General features: G+C 40.1%; 1 long non-coding RNA gene across 1 annotated transcript; it reads right to left on the reverse strand.

Moving 5' to 3' along the window:
• Positions 1 to 7062: 7062 nt before the first annotated feature.
• On the reverse strand, positions 7063 to 22385 carry LOC119717626 (uncharacterized). Its single transcript, XR_005267483.2, has 3 exons — positions 22038 to 22385; positions 20429 to 20687; positions 7063 to 8615 (listed from the first exon to the last, which is right to left on the reverse strand). It is a non-coding gene; the product is annotated as an uncharacterized lncRNA (long non-coding RNA).
• Positions 22386 to 23495: the final 1110 nt, after the last annotated feature.

Below are 23495 nucleotides of genomic sequence, written 5' to 3' on the forward strand. Positions count from 1 at the left end.
CTCCCGTGACTGCAACTTTGTATTAAACAATTTTTTCATTTTATTTTCCATTCATGATTAAATGAGTAATCTTTGGGATATACTAAAAATGGGCAAAGATAGCTTTTGAATTTTAAATCCAGAATTATCCCTTATATCCCCAAATCAAGGTGCCTATAATTCAAATCATCCAAATGTAGTTATTTTTCTCTTCTGCCACTACTGAAAAGGGACTTCATTATGAAATCCATGGAGAACTCACTGTGCTGCATGCCAGCAATGCTCTCTTGAGTGCCTGAGCCTTTTGGAGGGATGGTACATTGTTGGCGACACATAACACCGTGCTGGTGTAACCAACCTCCCTGTGCTGCTATTGAGTACTAAAATGTTCAAAGCAAGAATAGTTCATATATATTTCCCTTCAAGCTTAGCTTAAAAGTGGAAACTACTTTGGAATACTAGCAGCAATTAGACAGGGTCTTCGCAGTTGGGCATGTTTTCATCTATGGTACTTTGCCGCTGTTGTGAGACAGTAATTTGTGTCCGCAAACAGATGAGGCTAAATCAACTGTGACAGCCGCTTCATGGACAGTATCAATCATTTGTCTTCCCTCTCTACAAGGGCCCAGATTTGATCTTTATTTATTTATTTATTTATTTATTTTTCCTAGCAAAGTTATCTTTGACTATCTTGACTAACTTTGACAAAGAATGATGCAAGGTGAAAAAGTGGGCTGTGAGGCTGGGACAAAAAGGAGTGTTTCCGTTAATAAAAACCCAGAGATGGAATTTGCATGAGTTGGTGTAATGTGTTTCTACCCTTCAAAGAATATCCAGGTGCCACCCAATCCCTCGCCTGCATTTTCATCTCCAGAAAGGAAAGGGGAAAGCTGTGAAAGAGATAACTAAGGAGACTGAGTACCTTGTACTTCCTCAGTTAACTCCTACCACCTCTGCCCAGCCACTGACCAAATGCTACCTCCGGCACCAACTATCATCCCACTGTTGACCATCTCCATTACACCCCCATCCCAAAAGTGTCAGTGTCCTCTCATGGCCACTTTCTAGGGGCCAAATGTCCTTCATCCAGTCATCTTCCTTCCAGTCACTCAAAATCTTTTTGGTTCAAGGTTTAGCCTAGAGACCCACAGGTCCATATACCCATATGACAGTCCTCCTGCCTTTACTCTGTAGCTTTCCATCTCCACTGGTGTGTAGTTCCCTTATAGTCCTACTGTACCCAGGCATCTAAAAACCTCCCTTAACTCTCTCCAACTTAAAACTCTGTCCTAATCACTTCAGCCCCAAAAACACAATGTCTTGAGGGCCCCTCCAAAAACATTGCTTCAGTCTCTCTCCTGGTCACACATGGAGGCTGTGTGTATGTAGACATATACAGACCTTCTATGAGGAATGTGGTTTATTTTTCTTTAAAAGCCAGTTAACTCTGTGATTATATTCATTTCCAGCACATTTCTTTGGGCTTTCTGATGTGAGGGGAGAAAATACTTTACCCCCCTGCCCAAGGGGGATGTGGCTGCTGTCAGTCACCTCAGGGAGAGGCCAGCTCTGACTGCTCCTGTGGGTAACCCATGGTCCCTCTCACACGTTTGCTCTAGCTCAATTAAACTCTGAAGTGCTTTGGTGCAGCTGGTGAGAGTGAGCACACCCTGTCCCAGAAGGGCCCGCGGCCATGTCTCGTGGGCAGGCTCCTGGAAGGCGGCTGCTCTGACTCAGTGCAAGGCAGGGTTTCAAGCCTGTCCTGTGGCTTTAGTTGAGCACTCCAAGAAATAAAGCAGGTGATAGAAGGGAAGCAAAGGCAAAGCTATTGGCATCTTTGGTAAAAAAAAATACAGAAATTATATTTTTTTGAGGCTCAAAAAATGCATTTAGTCAATCCTAAACATTTCTGGGGTGTTAGTTCAATTGTGTTGGTGAGGAAAAATAATTAAATTATTGTGTGTCTCCCCAAGCAAAATATTCAAAGAGTGATTCCTGAGACCCAGAGGTGAGAAAATTGCCCACCAGCCCTGCTAACACTGTCAACCCACAATGCAACAAGCAGGCTCTGAAGGGAGTGGCATGACATGGCACCTCATGGGACCAAGTGAGTATGGACGACGCCTGTCCCTTCAAAGGGCAATGACAGGCCACAACTACAGTTGGGGCGGTGGGACACTCCGTGGGAAGTTGCGGCAGCAAGAGCATGCCAGCAAAGTGTTCCACAGAGAAGGTGCTTCTGTGACTGCAGTCCTAGTTAGGGAAGGGCCTGTCCAGATGGATTTGGTACATGATGGATGAGACAGCTCAATCATGGAGGAGCTCCTCCTTTCCTCTGAGCAGAGGCATGTCCCAATGATACAAGAGACAAGAATGTTCCCCAGCGGAAACCTGCCCTCAGAAATACTTGCTCTCCAGACTGGCTTGAGGTAACTGTTTCACCCAAGGCAACACTGAAGAGGAGAGAGGAAGCGGGGGGGTCAACATCTGAGCTGTACCCTTGGAGGTACGGCTCCTTCAAGGAGCACTAGAGCAGAATGCTTTTGTAAGCAGGTCACCATATGTAATTGCCTTCACTGAGGGCTTTGGCCATACGTCATTTGCTCACTTGCCAGCTGCGTAAGAGCTCTTTATGGGCACTGAGTCTGAGCCCCTTGGGCATCTGACCAGGTTTATTACTTCTGATACACTCACTGGACGTGCACTGACCTTTACGCTGGAGCACAAATTCTCCCAAGGCAACTGCTTTACACCCTGCCACACATTACCTGCATTTCAAGAGACATTTGTAGCATGAGAGACTTCTGCTTTGCTAGAAAATAACCTTTTGGTTTCAGCACACCCATTAAAAAAATCATCAGGTAGTTTGTCCAACCCATAGGAAGGATGTGAACAAGAGAGGGAACACAGGCAAAGGAGCCAGTTCTGATAGGGGGACTGATATCCTTTCTTGTTCCTTGCATGTTCTACTGACTTTGTTGAGCAACACTGGAAAACCATTTTGCAAAGACATGCTGTTTTATTTGGAAGACCAGAAAAAATCTGCAAGATACAAGGATATATACTGGGCAGAAAAGCCATAGCTCTGTGCAATAAATATGGAAACAGAGGTGGGTAGAAAAATCCTAACTTTTTCACTAAAAGACATGCAAAGAGCCTAAAAGTATGCAAGGCAGAAATGTAGTAGCATCACAGGAAACATAGCACTGAGAAAAAAATGCTCCTTGGCAAGAGCTGAGTGCTCATTTCCTTTCATTTGGAGCTCCAGCTTCGAAATAATGTTATACTTTGATGCAACATGATTGGTCCATACATTTAAATTAATATTGACAATCAAAAAAAGTCACTACATTCCACATCTGCTGTTCAGGAATGAGACTAACAAGAAACTAGATGTCAAGAAAGAGAAGAAGGGAAGGAGTAGCACAAGAAGTTTTCCAATGTACCTTTCTGGGATTTTTTTCTGGCTGTAAAACATGAGACTAAGTGAAAGTCCTAGCATTCCCTTATAGCCACTATTAAGATCTTCACCTACCTTGAGAAACCAAACAGTTGGATGTGGCCTGGGCAAGTCAAGAGCTGACCACCATCAGAACAGGGACAATACTACAGATCATGAGATCTCACTGGTTTATCACTGAGCTTGCCCCATGCTGGTTCCTCAGTGCTGGGCAAGCCAAGGCACTTTATCCAGTACATATTAGTCATCAGACCAAAAAAAAAAAACAAACACATAAAACTCCTAATTTGTGGGAAGGAGGCAAATAATGTTCAGAACATCTACTTTGAAACCAATCTGTTGCATACCAATTCAGTATCTGGTCTGTTGCAGGGTACATCTACAGAAACTCCCTCTGACTTTCATATCTTTCATATCTGATTTTTTGGGCCACCTCACTCTGTCACCATTGTCTGTATGCTATTCAAGCACATAATGAAAATACTGGGTAAATTTTTTATGTAAGGGCTTCAATCAGATTTGCACTAGGGTGCCTGTAGATTTAAAAAACAGGGATCTCAGAAAGATAAAATATAAGGAAATACCTGTTTTCCTTTACTTTTTAGTTTTGGTTACAAAAAATAGAGTTTGAAAGATTTCTAAAGAAGAAAAAAATCCACTAAACTTGTTATTGAAAAATAAGGAGTCTTAATAAATTTTTAAAAATTGGAAATATATCACATCTTCTAACCAACTGTAATCCTGGTATCTTTTTTTTTAATGTTAATTAATAGCTGTTTCAAGAAAAACACTGAAAAAGTGTCACATAACTATGAGCATGCAGCTTTCAAGAGCCTCGCTTCTTTGCTTAATACACTAGAAAAGTATTAGTTCGTGCTTCTATCTAAGGATAAAAACAATGCACTCAAAAAGTAGAGGAGTAAATCCTGTGGAAAATTCATTCTTGCTTTGCACTCTATTTTTTCATGGTAACCAGGTGTAGCTCATTACTTTAGGCTTACACAGTAGTGGATATAGGTGTGTGCAAGCATCCTTGTTCAAACCTGCCCTGCTGACAAGCAATTTTAACACCCATTCATTTTCTGCAAAATGACTGCATTTGTAGTAGACCTTTCTATGAGAGCACATGAAACTTTTTACCCTTTTCTTGCCCTAAAGGTGGGCAAAAAAGGACAGAACCAACTGAAAGCAGTGTTCATCACACTGAGCATCATGGGCAGATGGTTGTCAGTGGGAGAAGGCATGTTCCCCAAACAGCACATTGCCTTGTCTTGTTTACCACTATAGCATGAAGGTCTACCCAAAGAAAATATTTTCATAAGCATTCATCAAGGAACAATTGTATACATTTTGCCTAGTGCAACACTGTAATGCATGACTATTAATGAGGATATTTCTGAATTTATGCTGGCAGGTCTTCAAAGATAGGTGAGACCAAGACCCCAAGAAGTCAAACGGCTTTGTGTAAAAACCCAGCCAAGCATTTTTTCTGAATGATTTTAAGCCCTGAAAAGCTTCAGTGAGCTGTAACAGAAACAAAACATGGCTAAAAACAGCAAGATCAATTCCAGGTATGTTCTTAAGCAGCGTCAAAACCTTACCCTGAGAATCGACACAACTTGATATCCTTTCAGTTGTGGCTATAAAGCCTGTTGCCTAGAGAATATTAATTAATCCTGCTTAACAAATAATGGCAGAGTTGCTAAGTAACAGTCACAGGTAATAATTAAAATAAAAATGTGTTGAGCTTGTTGAGCTATGAAATACTATTTCTTACACAAGATTGTGATGTAATATTGATGATCTGATCATATCTTAGAGGAGCTGTTAAAAAGGTATTATTTCCTCTGATGTAGGGAAATAGAGTCCATTCCATGTAAATCAGGCTCAGATCTTATAATGTAGAGAATTTCAGTGGAAGCAGAAAGAATGTGTTTCTAAATTGGAAATGGACTGAAGTACTTCTTTTTTTTTTTTTTTTTTCCCCATGGAACAATAAAACCAGCTTCTTTTCACTGTTTTTTTATCGAAACATTTCAGTGTTTGTCATTATAACAGACCCATTTTAACTGGTAAGCAACAAATTTCATAATGTGACAATAAATTAGTAGGTTCTTTTACAGATCAGACAAAAGATATAAAATAATAAAAAATGTAACCTGACATTACTGTACAGTAAATGATCTTGGATATTCTCAATAATCTTCAGTCTATATCAGATCTTCATTTTTCATTAAACTATAAAGGGTCTCTGACACTCAGTAGGAGAATTCTGGGCTTCTACAGGCCCATAGGGAAACTGAAGAGTCACCACACTGAGCCATCTCAGCCCTTGCAAGTGTACCTACCCAACACTGCTACGCTGAATCTGAGAGTTGAGGGCAACCAGCAGCATCAGGCAACCAGGGAGCTGCCAGCACTGAAACTAAGGGCAGGAACCTGCAAAGGAACAGAAGTAGTTATTTTTGGAAAGTGGGCCCACGGGTCAGCTGCTTAAATTTGGATTTATAAGAGTTTGCTCAAATTATTTATCTGAGCATTTAATTCTCTAGCAGAAAAATAAATCTGAATTAAATACTATTTAAAAATTATCCCATAACCAACAGTTAGTTAGTGTGAAATTTTTGTCTTTATTTCCAACACAGCTGTTGGGCTGTCTTGGGAGGATTTTGAAACGCAGATAACTTCAGTCTTTATGTAATTCAGAAGCGGAAGAGCTATCTGAGTTTGCTTTCAAAATCAGGAAACAGAGCATGAAGATTTTTCCCCTAATATCTGCTGCTTGTACTGTTTAACCTCTGAGAAACAAAACTGTGTAACCCTGCTTTCTACTAAATGCCTCTACACACAATGGTCATCTCTTTCTACATGTTATACATGTAGTTACAGTCATTTTATTTTTATACCTTTTCAGACTGACACAATATTTGAAACTGAGATCAGAAGTGAAAAAAGATTTCCTAGGCCACCTCTTCTTCACAGAATCATAAAATCACAGAATATCCTGAGTTGGAAGGGACCCATAAGGATCATCGAGTCCAACTCCTGGCACCACACCGGTCTACCCAAAAATTCAGACCATATGACTGACAGCACAGTCCAAATGCTTCTTAAACTCAGGCTTGGTGTCTTCAATACAGTTATTTTCCGATTTGCAGAGTAATCAAGAGTCAGGACTTCATTAATGCCTGTTAATGAGGTTGCTAAATAGTATGGCAGATCTCACCATTATACCTTTCTGAGGGTCCTTTGGGAGGCATTTAGTGCTTTCCTTTTCTTTTTTTTTTTTTCTTTGAAGTTACATTCTTGTAACAGATTCTGATTGCACTTGGACAATCAGAGTTGCTAGGACTTTGCTCCTTAGGGATTGGTCCTTGGGAACAGAGATAGGAACCACCAATGCCAGTTCAAAACCCAGCATGCTCAAATGGCACACCACTTCAAGGTGCTGCTGCTTTATTTACTTGCCAAATTCCCTTCTGGATTGAAGTTCATAAGCCCCTCTCCATTTGGAGCACACCTCTGGACTGCAGCCTTCTGCAGCAGTTCATACCCTGTATCACCAGACCTTCACTCCTTCCTAAAGCAGCTGGTTGGGACATGCAGCATCACACTCCGACACACTAATTTCATTTATTTATTTATTTTTAATAGTGATTATTTTGAAACACATTAAATACTCCAATTACCATTCCTCCTCAATATTTCCTTGCCAAGCCCTACCCTCCATCTGGTCTGACTAGTCTGCTGCCTCCCTGGGGGGCAGATTTTTGTTTTCTCCTGGGGGACGAAACAGGCGTGGAGGAGGGAAACATCTATTTCCAGAATATTCTTTTAGAAGACACTGTTGACTGATGCTTTGAGCCTTTTAGCACAAAAAGAAGTTATCCTGGAAACCGTCAGAGACAAAATAGAAAACAAAACCTATTTACTTAGGGTAGGTTCTTTACAGAACAAAAATAATCAAACCTTCAATTTCGTAAAAGAAGGTTTTGTGAATAGAGAATTAAAATCCCCCAGATTCCTCTTTGGGGAAGATGGTTTCATCTTGAAAGTGACTCCCTCAGTCATACTCAGTTGCAAATATTAAAACTTAGAACTCTCTTTAAACCTTTTATGCAAACACCAAGCATTTACTATGATACTCTTAAAAACTTGCTTATTCAACAGCTGGGTCCACAACACCAGCTATTGCATCACATTTGACATTGGTGAAGTTGCACATGCCTTGCATAAATTTCTGCTGCAAATATCATATGCAAAGTTTATGTCCTTTACTAGAACAAGGGACAGCTATTTCAGCAGTACTTCCAGTCTCCATCTTCAGTATGGTGCAATGGAAAGATAGATACAAAGCCATTGCTATATTTAATTTGTTAGGCAACTGAAAAATCAACACAATTTATTAAATGTTAAACAGCACCTTGGGACTCTCAGTACAAGGAAACAATTTGAAACACTTTTCTATAACTCAATATCAGATTTAGAAATTAATTTTGAAAAACAGAAAGTCTTATCTGCATCTCCTGACTTTACAAAAATGGACAGGGAAGCTTACTAGAAAAAGTTCCCATGACATTTCTATCACTTCTGCTTTCAGTCGTGGTAAGATACTAAAGAGCAGCCCATAATACAGATTTTTTACTCCTCTCCCCCTTACAGACCAGGCACTGGAAGATAGACTGAGGAAGTATTTTTTTCAGCACCTTCTAAGTGTTGGTTTGAGAAAAGATTAGATTTTGAGAGAAAGGATATACTATCCCCAAGCACATAATAAATGTTTGCTCATTCTCAATAACTACAAAATTTACTGGGACAACTGGAAGCCAGAAAAAAAAAGATGTACATTTTCTTAAGTGTCTGATAATTATTTTTTTTATTTATTTGCCTATAGCTCCATTTTCACAGGAAGTCCCTTCCTTCAGAAAATAAGTTACATTACTTTATGATTCAGTGCATGAATGGGTAGGCAGCATGGGAGATTATGAATAAGATTCCATATTATTAAATGGTCATAAATGCACCCACTTGAATAAGTCTTTGAAAGAGCAATCCGTCATCAGATTTTAGACTAGTCTAGATTTGCATGACTTGCATAAATCCAGCCCCACCTTCAAGTTCACAGCCACTCTCAATTCTTCTCAAATCAGGTCAACTTCTCCTTACACCACTGTTGCTGTCAAATCAAAAAGAACTTAATTATTAAATGAAAGCTTTTGGTTCCTTCACAATATCCCCTTCTCATTTCCCAACCACAATCCCTATTTCTTGTAAGCCTTAGGGCACAGATTCTAAGGTGATAAGAAATAGTACAGTGCACCTACTTGAAAAATTAGTTGCATAAGTAATCTTTTCTGAACATTTTGCTTTCTAGCTTACTTTATTCAGCCATTTTTAACAGTTTAAATTTAGCTAAAATATTCTTTTTTTTCTTTTACCTGCAGTGAGTAACTGTCCCAGCTTTTGTTCTCCCTTACAGAGAGGAGAAAATTCATAGAAATTTAACAACCCAGTAAGGATTGAAGCCAAAGCTGAACGTAGTTTTTGTCCAGCACTGGCCTGCTGGTAACCCAGTCCTTGATATAAGCAGTGTGGAAATTTGTGTTTTTTTCCACTTTTTTTTTTTTTACTTTTTTTTTTCCCCAGAGAAAGATGGTATAATCCAGACTGATCTAACCATGTCCAAGTCATGTTTGTTATCAGGTGGTAAAGATGACCAACCGGAGTCTTCTGCAGGGGTTTAGGAGTCAGACTTGCTATCTTGACAGCTGGCACTCTCACCTGCAAGTCTCACAGCACACTGCAGAAGACTTTGGTGTCAGCTGCACAGAGTGACCATGACATACTTCGTACATTAGAATAATGAAGACTCTTTAATTTTTAGTGAAATGGAAAGACATCCTTCATGAGTAATAGAAAGCTATCTAGGAACTCAGCTTTTGTTTGAAGTACTTATAGCCACGGAGCACCTCCTTTACATATGTTATATTATTATTTAGAAGATAGGCATTTTGTATGTGTTTGGCTGGAATTAAAACCCTTATGTTAATGCTCACTTAACAGAATAACTGCTTAACTTTAATAGACCAGCAGATGTTGTCAGATTATTTTTGAGGTATGTTGGTATTGCAACTAGAAGTGACTTGGGCAAATGCTTCGTGCATAAACTGTGAAGCAAAAAACAATGAACACAATTAGCAGTTGTGGGATCATAGGATTGCCTGGGTTGGAAGGGACCTCCAGAGCTTGCTGGTCCCACCTTCAACTCAAAGCAAGGGCAGCTCTGGGGTCAGACCTAGAGTCTCAGTCCATGTCAGGTTTGACTAAGATGCACCTATTTCTCAGGAATGTGTGTGCCTTTATTTCTACCATAAAAAATATTACCCTGCCATAAAGGTTGTTCCAGTCTTCAAACTTATTTTTAACTTGGGATCTGATGACCACTCCTAATAGAAGAGGAGAAGGCAAATGAACCACAGATGAGAAATTTAGGCTTAAACAAAGATTATAATCAGAAATGACTTCAGTGAAATATGGCCATTGAACCAGAGCTCCTCAGCAGACATTATGCAAGATCACATGTATATGTGCATTATTGTATACATAACTGCATGGTAAAGACGTTATCCCACAAGCAGTAGTGTGCATTCACGTGTGGTGAATGCAGCAACACACAAAGGATCGGGGGTGGCACAAGTGGTGGGACAAAACTGATGTCTGATTTTTAAGCTATATAGTGTTCTTTACTGCCTTGGTAAAACAGTATCAGTTGCAAAACCAGTTTAATTATCTTCTATGTATTACATTGTGAGGTAAAAACTGGTGTGCCTCATTGAATCTAATTGTAAAAGCTATAATAAACATCTTAAAGTTTTAGTCTTGGTAATTTGGAATAGGGTATGACTTGGGAATGTTGTAAGGAATAAAGTAAAGTTTATGTTTAAAAGAAATATAAACCTGTTAAGATAAAGAAATGAATATTATGGAAATATACATCTTTGACTCTGCTCCACAATGATATCAGAAGTCAAATCAGGTAAAATGAAATATATTTATTAAATATATATTAATATTAGCAGAGATCCATAATGGGAAATAGTCTGTGAAAGAGTAGAGCTAAGGTTTCCTTGGTTGAACACTTAGATAAGCAACACAGCATTTAACTCTCAATTACTTTTTAAAAAATATTTTCAATCTATATAAAATAGTGAAATCATTAGCCAAGTTTTAATCCCCTGCCACACCATTAACATAGACCTTACATGAAAAAGAACTATTTGCAGAAAAAATAATCAAGCCATTCTTTTCAGACATGGTAGGCTGTAGCCAGTGCTACAGAAATTCACTTTTTTTTTTTTTTCAAACTTTTCCTCGCCTTTTCCTGATCTCATACAAAACCGCCTTTAACTGGAAGTTTATTTTGCTTAATAAAATTAAGTGTGTTGAGTAGACTCATGAGTAAGAATTGGACTTGTGAAGCCACATTCATTCAGAAATGGGAGACACCCCTCCTCTTCCCTAGAAAATATGAGGTTGTTTTCACCTCATTTCTTCGTATTCTGGGAAGAGAGGAAATATTTCAGGATGGAAAATTTTGAACAAATCTGTCTTTTGTCAGAACTTCATATTTTCATGGAACCAAGCCAATCTCATCTAAACTGTCCTTGGGAAATATTTCTCAGGTCTAGCAAGAAATTTCTGGTCAAAACACAGCTGAGACCTCCCCTCTTTGCCCTATCTGTTGTATAATGTAGAGGTTTCCTCTTTTATGGGTGCTCTCAGACAAGCGTTCAGGATATGCTTTTGTAATGCCTTCATCTTCCTGGTAAAGGCATTAACTACCAATACGATCGCTGTCACAGGATCACTAATTCCTTCCTTGGTTTTTCATTTAGTTGCTAACTGGCTCAGGAAGACATCAGGCAAGTGGACAAATGTTGCTTTTATTCTTCTGATGAACAGACTTGCCTACTCATGCTGCTATTTAACATCAATAAATACTAAGAGCACCTGGAGCCTTTCTTTCTGAAAGCAAACCACCGCACTATGGAGGTCTTTAAGACCCACCTGGTTTATCTCAGTTTCCACCCCCCCCCCCCCTACTCTTTGTGACCAACTACAAATGACTCTAGGAGTATCAGGGAGCAGGGAAACACAGCAGGATGCCAAGCCCGGCTCACCCACCTCCCAAGGGGAGATGTGACCTTGAACAGAAGAGCCGAGAGCTAAGTGTCTGGAGCTAAGTGACCTCACTCCAGTTTTGTAAGAGGTCAGGGAATTTTTTGGCAAAAAATAATTAAAAAAAATAATAGTAATAAGAGGCTATGAGTGTCATAGAATGAAACCCTGTAATACAGTTATTAAGGCCAGTTGGCTGAGATAGTATCATCTGGACAGGACAGCATACTCCCAGACCCATTATGCTCTAAAAAGAAGTGCTCTGGCCAAAATCAGACTGCACCACTGGAATAATGTTTCTTAAATTATCATAGAAAAAGATGTTTAAAACAGTATATGTAAGTTATTATCAGGGGTATGGAAGCCTAAGAAAAGGCTAGAGACATTTTATACTGCCTTCAAGTGAACTGGTATAAGGGGAAAACTCTTAAAATTCATTATACAGGCAAAATAGAGTCATGGCCAAGCACAAAAAGCTATGCTGAAAGCACAGTAAAAGTGCTTCTGGGAAGAAAAACAAATATATCTAAATTAACTAGGTTTAAAAAAAAGAAAAAAAAAAAGAAAATGTATTTGTTTTTTTCTAGACAATTATGGTAGCCTTTCTTACACAGACTTACGAAAGATACAGTTAAGTGACCTGTTGGCTGTTTATACCAAACACAGTTTAGCCATATGCAGCACATCTGACGCAGTTTAGGGCACGAGATCAGGATCCAAGCAGCACAAGCTTATGCAGGTCACCACATCCTCCTCCCTCCCTTGTCCCCAAGATCCTGGTGGAAAACAAAGAACTGAAGTGCCGCGATGTCAGACCCATCCTGTGCTGACACCGTCCAAACACAGAGCAAAGCTCCCCTGCCGTGCAGCAGCAGTGAAGGGGACCTGATAATGTTTGTTCAACAGCAAGTGGAGCCTGCCTCAGGAGGAAATGATCTCAGAGGTATGAGAAACTTGGGAATACAAACCAAAAAAGCCCTTATACATGATACCATGGTCCTTGGCACTGCCACCATGGAGTGACAGCGATGCCACAGTGTCGTGGTGGGAGGCCACAGTCAGAGGTCACAGCAGCATCACAACTCACATGAGGATTGCCCCAGCAAACCCACGGTGTAAGGGTATCTGCACCACCTTCTATACGCATCTCATAGGATATCCAGTACGGGACAGCAAGTCAAGCCTACCCCCCCTCCAGGGTCAGGCAACAGGTACACATGGTCCAGGGAACATAGTGAGAACCAGAAAAGAGACCTGTAGCATGTGACCTCATAGCAGTGGGGCTGATCTCAGCAGCCATTAGCAGCTCACAGTGCACCTGACAGCTTAACCACAGAACGTGTAGATTTAAATTAAATTTGAATCATATATGTTGGATTCTGACAGCTATTCCAGGTGCCTGGAGAAGGCAGGCAGATCCCAGACGTGGGCAAAAGAGTCAAATTCCCTGCTGCCTGCTCCTTTTCCCCTGCTTCTCCTCATTCCCCTCTCCTCCCCCAGAGCTTTCAGCAGGCACAAAAACTCAAAGTTTCCTAGAAATGCTGTGTAGAGCAGACACACATCTTCACAGCCAGCTTTCACGCCTCGCTCACTGCCTTTCAAAGTCTGCCACAACCACTCTTGGCAGTGGCACTGATGCACAGCACTGCAGGTGGCAGAGGAAACCCAGAAATACCTCTTTTTGGGTGGGGATGCTTTGGAAGGAAGTTACAGGAAAGGGTATTGCATTGTGAGTTTGTTCGTCCTGTACTGCCGTGGATATATGTTGTTAGACATTGCCATATGGAAAAGCCGTATCTTGAGTCTATAAGGTGTTGACTGGCCAGTGGCAGTCGGGTAGGCCTCGCAAGGACCTGGCCAATGTGTTTACTTCTACCTGGGGCTATTGTTCATTAAACACACTTATGCATAGATTTCTTCCATATTTAAATACCCATAGCTCTGTCCCTTGCTTGTGTGTTAATGGGTAACTGCCTGAAATCAATAGTCTGAAGCAGTAAGTGCTTCCGCAATTGCAGGAGAAATATCTCATCAGCCTTGTGCTAACGGCTGAACACGCTCCCAAATGGCCACCCCATGTCGTCAGCTCTCCCACCTCTTCTGTTCATGCAGTGCTTCATTAATTATTGCTATTTATATTGTCATGGTGACCAGAGGCCTCTGCGGGGAGCAAGTTTTGTGGTCTAGAAGCTAAGAAAAACACAGACCTTCACATGAAGGGTTTCCTGTTAGGTAAAAGGCAAAACACAGAAGAGAAGCAAAGCATCAGTGACAAGGCATTGTGTAGAGGGAAAAAAATGACAAGGAGGCAGAGTCAAGGATGGAGCAAAGGGAGAAATGTGAGGAAGAGAAGTAACAGCGTGAGGAAGGAGGCAGCATAGGAAAAGGAGCAAAAAAGGAAACAGAGTAAAGGAAGGATGGCAGCAGAAGGACAGTCCAGGAATGGGGAGAAACAGAGAAGGAACATTTGGGAAAAAAAAAAAAAAAAAAAGAAAAAAAAACTGAGCACGAGCAGCCATCAGAGGACAGCAGACAGTGCCCAGACTCCCAGCTGTGCTCGGCCAAGGCTGAGGTCAGCCATGCAGGAAGCACAGAGGGGGTACGCAGCCCCGCTGCCCCAGCTGGGTCCCAGGACAGGTCAACGAGGAGGCCTCTTGGCTCCGCTTCCCACCCACCCTCCCCCTTCTCTGATTTCCCTATTTTTCCCCTACTTTTCATTTTCTTTCTTTTTCACTACCATTCCCTATTTCCTTCCAGCCCTGTTTCTATTCCCCCACTTTTCTTGTCTTTTGTTTTTCAGCCTTTTTTCCCTGCCTTTTCCCTTCCCCGGCAGCAGAAGAGCCCAACTGAGTTTTGATCACTTTATCAAATAGTTTTTCCCCCAGAATGGTGCCAGCTCAGTTCTGACCAGGAAAGTTAGGTCACAACAACCTCAAGGAAATGATTTAGAAGTGTCACTCCCAGCAACGGGGAAAAAAAGCAGATTAAGTGTTTTAAATTGTAGGTGACTTCTCTCCACCTGAGGGTGCCTGTAGTTGAGCGTTCAGTTCCTGCAATGCTGAGCTTAGGCAACTCACTCTGCTCCAAGCTCATGACCAAAGTTGCCAAGGGGTTTGAAAGAAAAGGACAGTTTAGCTTTTTACAGATGCATCTCTGTCAGAGATTAACTAAATATGTTTTTGATAAAATCCATGAGGGGCCCTGAGCATTGTAGACATTTTCCTATGAGAACAACAGATGCTCCAGCTGCTGGAAACATCTGGAAGAGCTCCCCATCTCCCAGAGCAGACCTTTCAGCACCACCATCCAAGATAACCATGTAAGTCCCTATGTGGAGCTTTCAGGCTGAGGCACTGCTCAGGGTCTTCAGAAGCACTGCATCAGTAGGTGACATCTGTAAGTGAGCCCCATGCTTTTCTCATCTCCTATGTTAATGAGGCATGTGGGCAGAAAAACCACTGGAATCCGCAAGTCTGACCTCTTTTCAGCTCACTTGCAAACCAGCTGAAAGAAACTTGCTAAAGCGTGCTGTAAGAAAACCCATGTTTTTGGAGTCCTTGTGCTCTAACCTAGGGCATAAGGGGACACTGAGGTTTAAAAAGAGATTTGTGGTGAGTGTGATGCATTGTTAGGAGATAATTTTCACCTTCTGGGCTCTAGAAGAAGCTGGAAGAATTACATGGGGGGGGGCTGCATAAGTAGATTGAAAAAATCATTATGTGCTACAGGTGGGAAACCACATCAGGCTGGGGAGATATGGTTTCTTCCCCACACAGCCCCACAGAAGATGGGAACAGGGTTAGAAGGACCCTTGGTCTGAAAGAGTGTGGCCAGCCTCAAACCATATGGGTCAAGTACAAGAGGGCACAACTCTGTGATTGCTGTAGACCACTTGCACAAAGAGAAAAGTTTTCTGTTAAGAGACCAGTTAAGGGCTGCTTTGCACTGCTGGCCACTGAGTTCCTACTGCTTGTAAGGGCCAGCAGCACTCACTTTGACAACCCCCAGAAATTTTCTTCCTAAGGGAAGGAGACAAGCCTGTGGTCTACCTCCTGTCTGATCCAACTACTACTACTTTAGGAATCCAACCTAGCTGTGACTCAGAAGACCCAAAAAGGAACGATTTTTCCCCAACATACTTAGCAGACAGAGCTGTGCACCTACAGAGGATGATTCAGAGAATCTCAGTTGTCTGAAGATGTCTAAATCACTTTGATTTTTGGAAAACCTTCCCAAGTTGCTTGTAATAGTAAAGCTTGTTGTAGCTGCCTAAACTATCTATGGCTTTAACTAGAGGACAGTGGGGAGAAATGAGGACTGAGTCACTTGGTAGCATTGGAATAAGATGAAAATTTCAGGACTACACCTTAAATAACCTAAAATAGCAACTCCTATGGCTTTTAGAAGGTTTTGAGTGTACAGAAAAACTGAAAATTTGGTTAACCAAAAATTTGATTAACCAATTTGTAAAACCAGAAACTATTTCTGTCCTCTCAGATATCAATGCTGTCATGCAATCAGAAAGAAACTGTCCAGAGTAAAGCATTTTATAACAAAGAGTGTAATCACATCAAAACAGGCCAGAATTGTGAGAATGCTACTAAAATAAAATGCCTTTGGTTTGCAGCCAAAAAGCTGCAAAGGGGAGACTAGGAAAACTTTGTGAAAGGTATGCAAGCTTAGACAGCAAGAAGTTACATTACGATGCTTGAAAAGCTTTTCATAGACATGTCTTCGTTCATCTAGCTCTTGAATAGTTGCTTGCCACACTTGTTTCAGCAGTTTTGGAACAGCAGCAAAAAGCTTTTTTTTTTTTTTTTAAATTCTGACATTGCTTCACAATTACTAAGGGAAAAAAAAAATGATGACTTCCAGAAAATTGCATCTGTGCAGACTAATGGTTTTTCCGTTTGCTTCTCTTCTGGTTGAGACACAATGCTAGCACAATATCACCTAGACATGACAGAGACTGCAAGCACTAGCGTAGGACAAATGAGTATTTTTCCCTTCAAGTACATTAAAACAAACCCTTTTAGTAACCTGCACTAATTCTAGCTGTCTGGCTTCATGTTATTTGTCTATCATTAATTTTCACACCACTATTCCCTGCCTTTCCTAAACAAGAAGTACTATAACATAATATATATTGTAAAGAGTATGTATGTGTTATAAATAAAATCCAAATAAGTACAAAAGGGCTTCTAACGATGAAACTTGAAATGGTTTTAAAGACTACAGCATAGTGGATTACATATGTTATATAATTCAGTAGTCCTGATTCACTTCATTTCTATGCACTGCATATATTAATATATGGATTTAAAGAAACTTTAACTTTCACAGTTGATTTGTTTGTCTTCTGTGAAACATGAATCCTGAATTTCTTTCTTTTACCAGAAATAGACATTGGGTTCTGTCGAACAGACAGCTTAGGTGTGCATACGTGAGTTTAGCAGCACAGGGTATGTCTGAATCTAAAGCCTGAAATCCATTCATCAGAAATTCCTAGTCTCACTCCTGATGGGAAACCCTATTTTTTTTTTTGGTATGTATGCAGTCATTCCACACAGACACACACCAAAAGAAAAAGAAAGGGAAAAAAAAAAAAAAAAAGAGTGATCCCTAATTGCCGTTTCATAAACCTAAATCCCTAAACAAAATACCAGACTGGCTACATTTTAAAACTGATGATAGAGTAAAAATAAATCCTTTGGTAGCTCACTGGTTTAAACGCAGGAGAAGTCATTAGAAACCTAAAGTAATTTAAATCCATTATATTTTCTCTTGGTTCGGTTCTCCAGGTTAGCTGTCTGTGTAAACCGGTGCTATTGACAGGACAGTTCTTTCTTTAGAGCAAAGATTTGGCAGTTGAATTTCTTTCCATAGGCACAGTTTTGCGTTGCTCTTGATTTGACAGCAAAGCTCAGCACATCACCTAAATTGATCCAATCTCAGCGTAGCCTACTATCCAGTTTGCAGCAGAAGGTAAAAGATCTGCTTGGAAAAAAAAAATAAGGACAAAAACATGAGGATGACAAAAACACAGAATAGTTTCTACAGAAGCTGAGAGATGATGTAATGTAAGAGTAGTTCGTTAATTTGGAGGAAACTGGACAGGTAGGACAAACAGACTCATAAAAAAAACTTGGGCTAGAGGGGACATCAGGAGGTCCCTTTCCAAGCTCCAGTGAAAAGCAGGTCAGCTCTGGGGTCAGAGCAGGTTGCAAAGGGCTTGATCCAGTCCCATATGACGCAGGTATGACCAGATGGCATTTGGAAGGTGACTAGTTCTGGAGTAGTCACTGTTTCACACAATGCAGCTTGAGAGCTATTCAAATCATCTGATGCAATTTTAAAGCAAAAGGACGAGTTTTTCATAGAACCTATAAAATACAGAATAATTTGCAACAATATACTGGGAAATAGTAAAATATAAAAGATTTATTGATTAGTCATACTAATGGAAGAAAGGTTATTCATTGATTACAAACTATAAATAAAGGCAAGTCAATATGGTCGTCATTATTCTACAGTACCATATCTTCTGGTAGTGTATCTCCTAATGTGCAGGGGTTTGGTTGCAAGGATGCTTCTCTACTTGTTAGCAGACAAACCCTGCTTGGATGAGAACAGATCCCAGGACCATACCTGAGGGAAAGTCCATTTTATCTCTCCAAGCTAACTTGCATTAGCTCACACATTCGCTCACACAAAGCTTTAACAAATATATTTTTTTAAGAGCTTAGTGTGTTCAACAAAGTATTTTTTATCATGTCTGCCTATAAAACTTTGCAATAAATAAATTCAGAAATATTCTGAGTCATCTCCATCGAGGTCATGAAATGGAGAAAGCCTTCGAAATGAATTACCAGTTTCTGGGATGGCAGAAGTGACCAACACCTGCCACACACACACACACACACCAAAGTCTTTCCCATCACTCGCTACTGTTTTTCTGTCATTGTCACAGAACCACATTGAGTATTGACTCAGGTTGGCTGTACTGATGAGAGAAAAGACTGCTATATACAGCATGTCAAAACTTAGCATTTCTGATTTCCAGAGAATTTTGATGCTTTCAATTTGCATTCAGTTTGGTTTTGTTGTGATTCAAATAAAAACCGGCATTCAAGATTTCCCATAGACTACAAGTTCTGTTGAAAAATATTAAGAAACACCAACACCAGGAATTATAAAAAAAAAAAAAAAAAAAAAAAAAAAAAAAAAAAAAAAGCAGCTGTTGAAATATTGGTTTCATCATCTTGTTGCTATGGCCATGCAGTAATGATGCAACTCTACACTCTCTCATAACAAGAATTGCTACAGAAAAAATAGTAAATTAACTTTCCTGTTCACATTCATGTGTCCATCTACATCTCACAAAGTTAGATCTAGGATGCTTTTGTAATATAGATTGAGAAATTGTATATTTTCACATACAATTTAATGTTACACAGTATCTATACATCACAGATTTCCTGATTAAAATATATTTCATATACCCCTTTACAAAGATACTGAACCACCTTCTAACAACATTTCCTCATCCTTAACATATTTAAATGGGCTGAAAAAATTATCCACTTTTCAGTAGTTGCATGGTTAACTTGCACACGGAAATTAATTCCATTGTCTGTGAAGCTAACAGAAATAAGCACCGTGGAGTATATGAAAAAAATGAATTAACCTTCCGAGAACCACATACATATTCATAAAACACTAGGAACTAAATAAAATGCTTATAGGAACTCGTTCCCCCAACATGTGGAAGGTAACAAGAGCAGGAAAAATCCCTTAATCCTTTAATTTGTTCAGTGACTGATTGAATACACCTACTTTAAATATAATGGAGATAAAATTATCACACACCAGTAGCAACACAGGACTGTTTACCTTGAAAGAGAACTTTGCAAAGCTGTGAACTATTATCTTCTGTTCTCCTCAGTGTTTTGGCACTTACCTGGTGACTCACTGATTATACATGTAAACATGGACTAATCTATTATATCAGTGTATATGCAAATAGTGTTGCTTTTTCTCTAAGTTGCCATTAAACACAGCATGTAAAGGTCACTATGGCCCTAGAAAAAACATCCAGAGATCTGCCCAGGCCTGTGGAATATCATGAGCATCATGTAATCGTATCAGAGTTAAACTCTGCCTTCTAGAATAAACACTTTTAAAAACTTTTTTTCAAGTGTAAGCAAAGTTTCCTATGTTTCTTCTGTTCTATAAACATTAATGGCAGCTATAAATACTCTCTCCTGGCAACTCATGATTCAGAAGCACTACTCATCCAAACATTATCTTGAATATTTGACCGGGGTTAACAGCCAGGTAAGAGCCTGAAGACACTGTGCTTCCCCAGTACAAGAAGAAAATAGAAATTAAAGTCGAGATTTGCTCTTAGATCTAAACACAGGAGGAAATATCTGCTTTTGCATTTCTTCTTCAAACTGAGAGTAAGTCCTCACACACACAAAAAAAAAAAAAAAAAACACACCCACCCTTTGGAGATGTATGACAGCCTCAGCCTCATCTATAACGAGCTCCACCTCCACACCTACAAAGTGCTACACGGGAGGGAGACTTGGAACCATTGTCCCTGCCACAGGGATGGTGCCAGGAAGGCTGCAGCTCACTTTGGGCTGATACTTGTAAGGGATATCAAGGGCCACAACCAGAGTTTCAACAACTATATGAGCAGTAAAAGGCTGAACAAGGAAAATGCAAGGGTAGTTGATGTAGATGGGAATGAGGTACTCGATGTCTTGTCTCATAACTCACCAGGTGTCTTGTCTCATAACTCACCAGGAAGGTCTCACAGGCCTCCAGGCTTAGAAACAGGGCTCAAATCTACCAATGGTGCAAGAGGATCGAGTCAAGGCTTCTTGAGAAAGCTTGGTCTATACAAATCCATAGGACATGATTGGTTGCATCCACTGGTGCTGAGAGCACTGGCTGGTATCCTTGCAAGGCCAGTCTATCATCTTTAACAGGTCATGGAGGTCAGAGGAGGACCCAGACAATTGAAAAGGCAAACGTTACTCCCAGTTAATGGTTTTTCCATCTGCAAAAAGGACAAGAAGGAGAACAGGAAAAGTACAGGTCAATCATCTTCACTTCAGTCCCTGGAAAGCCATGGAATGGGTGCTCTTGGAGTACATTTCTGGGAATGGAAAGGAGGGAAACCAAGGAGACTAGGAACAGCATGCCCTGACCAACCTGATTGCCTCCTGTGTTAAAATGCTTACATTTGCGAATGGAGAGAGGGCAGGGATGTTCTCCTGTCTTAAAGAATCCATTCCTGTCTCAAAGGTTTCTGTGGTGGGGTACCACAGAGTCTGTCGTAGTCTTTAATATCTGTATCAGTGACCTGGGAGAGCAGGCAAAGTACTCAGCTGTCTGAATCTGTGGGTGAGAAGACGGAACCAGGCCCTTCTCAGTGGTGCATATAAGGAAGAATGAAGTCAACCAGCATAAATCAAAACAAGAGATATCCAGACTATATTTAAGGAGAAATTTTTTTAATCATAAGATCAGTCAGGCAGGGGAGCGAGTTGTATAGACCGGTTGCCTCATCTTCACCCTTGCAGGTTTTGAAGACCCAAAAAGATATACCCCCATGAAACCTGGTCTGAATTTAGTGTTGACCCTGCTGTGAGCCAGAGGGATCTCCCAAGCCCCTTACACCTGGAGCAGTTCTTTGAGTTACCGGCATTCGACACAATTTATGACTAAAGCAGGCAAAAGTAATGGATTTTGCCTGAAAGATTTTCCATTCCTTAAACTACTATTGCAGCAGAAAACCTACTGTGTCTACCAAAGAAGAAATTCCAGACTTTATTTTCATAGAGAAACTACTCAACTCTTTGAAAATCTATTTTAATTCTGGTTCCAGACAATTTCAGTTAAATATACTTTATGAAAAATACATTTTCCTTAAGCTCCAGCTGCAAGAGCCAATATATCTTTATATATATATATATATATATATATATAAAGAGAGAGAGAGAGAGAGAGAGAGAGAGAGTAATCAGTTCAAAGTGTGTGTGTGTGTGTGTGTGTATATATTCATGTGTTCAGGTAGAAGAGAAACATCCCTAGGCTTTGGAAAGTTAGCACAAGGAAATATGTTGGACATAACAAATTAATCATTTTTTTTAAGTGAAATTTTATTTTCAAAAAAGTGCAGAAGAGTTGACTGTTATGCCAACTGGCACTAAAAATGAAGAGGAATAAAAGGAGAAAAAGAAAAAATGCAAATATTACACAGTGCACAGCAGCCATTGAACAAATTAGCCATGGCCAAAACTCTGATGATACAAAGCTGAAGAAATATGCACAGTTTAGCACAATGCAAAAAAAATTTCAACTTTGTGAGTGGAGCAGCCAGGGTCACCCACAGCCTGGAGCTTACCAGATGAGTCCGTAGAGATAGGGAAGGCTGGGACAAGCCTGTAGTGGGGAGCAGGGCAGCACATGGTCCAGCACAGGTGAAGGACCAAGGGTGAGGGCCTGAGCGGAAGTCAAGCTCCTGAGCAGAGGTGGAGGAACCCCCTTCATCTCGCAGCTTTCCCTGACCACATCACAGCAGTCTGGTCCAGGGCCATGTGCCTGCACTTCATTTGAAGCGTGTCCCTGTGAAACACTCTCCTGTCTGAAGTGCAAAAAAAAAAAGAAGTCCTAGCATGGAAGTTAGGAAATCCTAACATTTCAAGTGTTCAACCAAATTCAGTCATGCTTACATTAACTTGAAAAATGTTTTTCAGATTGACCTGAAACTTCTTCCAACTTGTGAGAAATTCATTATTCTTTCAGTTATATGAATAATCATGCTTCCAGTGGCAACATGTTGTGGATTATGTTTGGAATACCTGCATTAGCAAGGCTGCCCAGCAGTCCTTTCCTAAATGTCATGCCAATCCAAGCTAAATTACAGTTTAGACTAGCTAATTGAAAGGAAATACAATCCTGTTCCTGGCTGTGCAATTTTAAATACATAGTGCAAGTGAATTAGATAATTTAAAAATAATGGCTTAAAACAGAATCAGAAAATTTAAAACAGAATCAGAAAGTTCAACTCTTTCACAATTTTTAAGCAATATGTCAGCATCATAGAAAAGCTGCAATCAGAAGAATGATTTTGACTTGAATCTCATTTCCTTGAGCAATATGTTGTAATGTTTCGTTCTGTAACACTTCCTGTTAGAGTAGCTAGTATAAATCACCTTCATTTTGTTTATACTGTGCACAATCAACATTTTTCATACAAAATAATTCTACAAATAGGATTGAAAACAGGTGGATTTCAGTTTATTTCTTGAACTAAAGGCAATAAAACTGACTCATAAAAAAGACAAAATAAGAATAGCTTGGTCATCTCCATGGTCTTAGGAAATCACTTCTTTTACATCATGCCTATGTCAAGGGAAAAAAATATTTAATTCAAGCAGTTATTCTTGAAGACTTTAGAAGGAACAATAGGCATAACTGAGTCCAGTGGCAGCTGCTACATCTACAGCCTCCTTAAATTAAGTTATGTACAGAGAAGTGGTTTCTAAAGATGCTGTGGACAGGACTCCTTAAACATTTTTTTTCTTTTTTAGAGATGAGCAAAAAAACATCTAAATCTGTTGGAGCACCATAACCTTCATGTTCTCACCAGCTTCAAACTGGGACAGTTTTTACTTGAGTCCTGAGGCAGCAGCAGACAGCTCGCTGGCTCTCAGGAAACTGCTCTTCACCACAGCTGTTCTCAGCAAGGAAGGTTTGTTTTGCAAGTAATGAGAAATCCTTGCCATGAACAGCTTGCCACATACATACACCAGGCAAAGCCTGGGTAGAAAAAGGATATTTTTGCTCTGTTTTTTGAGGC

Source organism: Anas platyrhynchos, chromosome 8, assembly GCF_047663525.1.
Source record: "Anas platyrhynchos isolate ZD024472 breed Pekin duck chromosome 8, IASCAAS_PekinDuck_T2T, whole genome shotgun sequence".
In the NCBI taxonomy this organism is placed as follows: domain Eukaryota; kingdom Metazoa; phylum Chordata; class Aves; order Anseriformes; family Anatidae; genus Anas; species Anas platyrhynchos.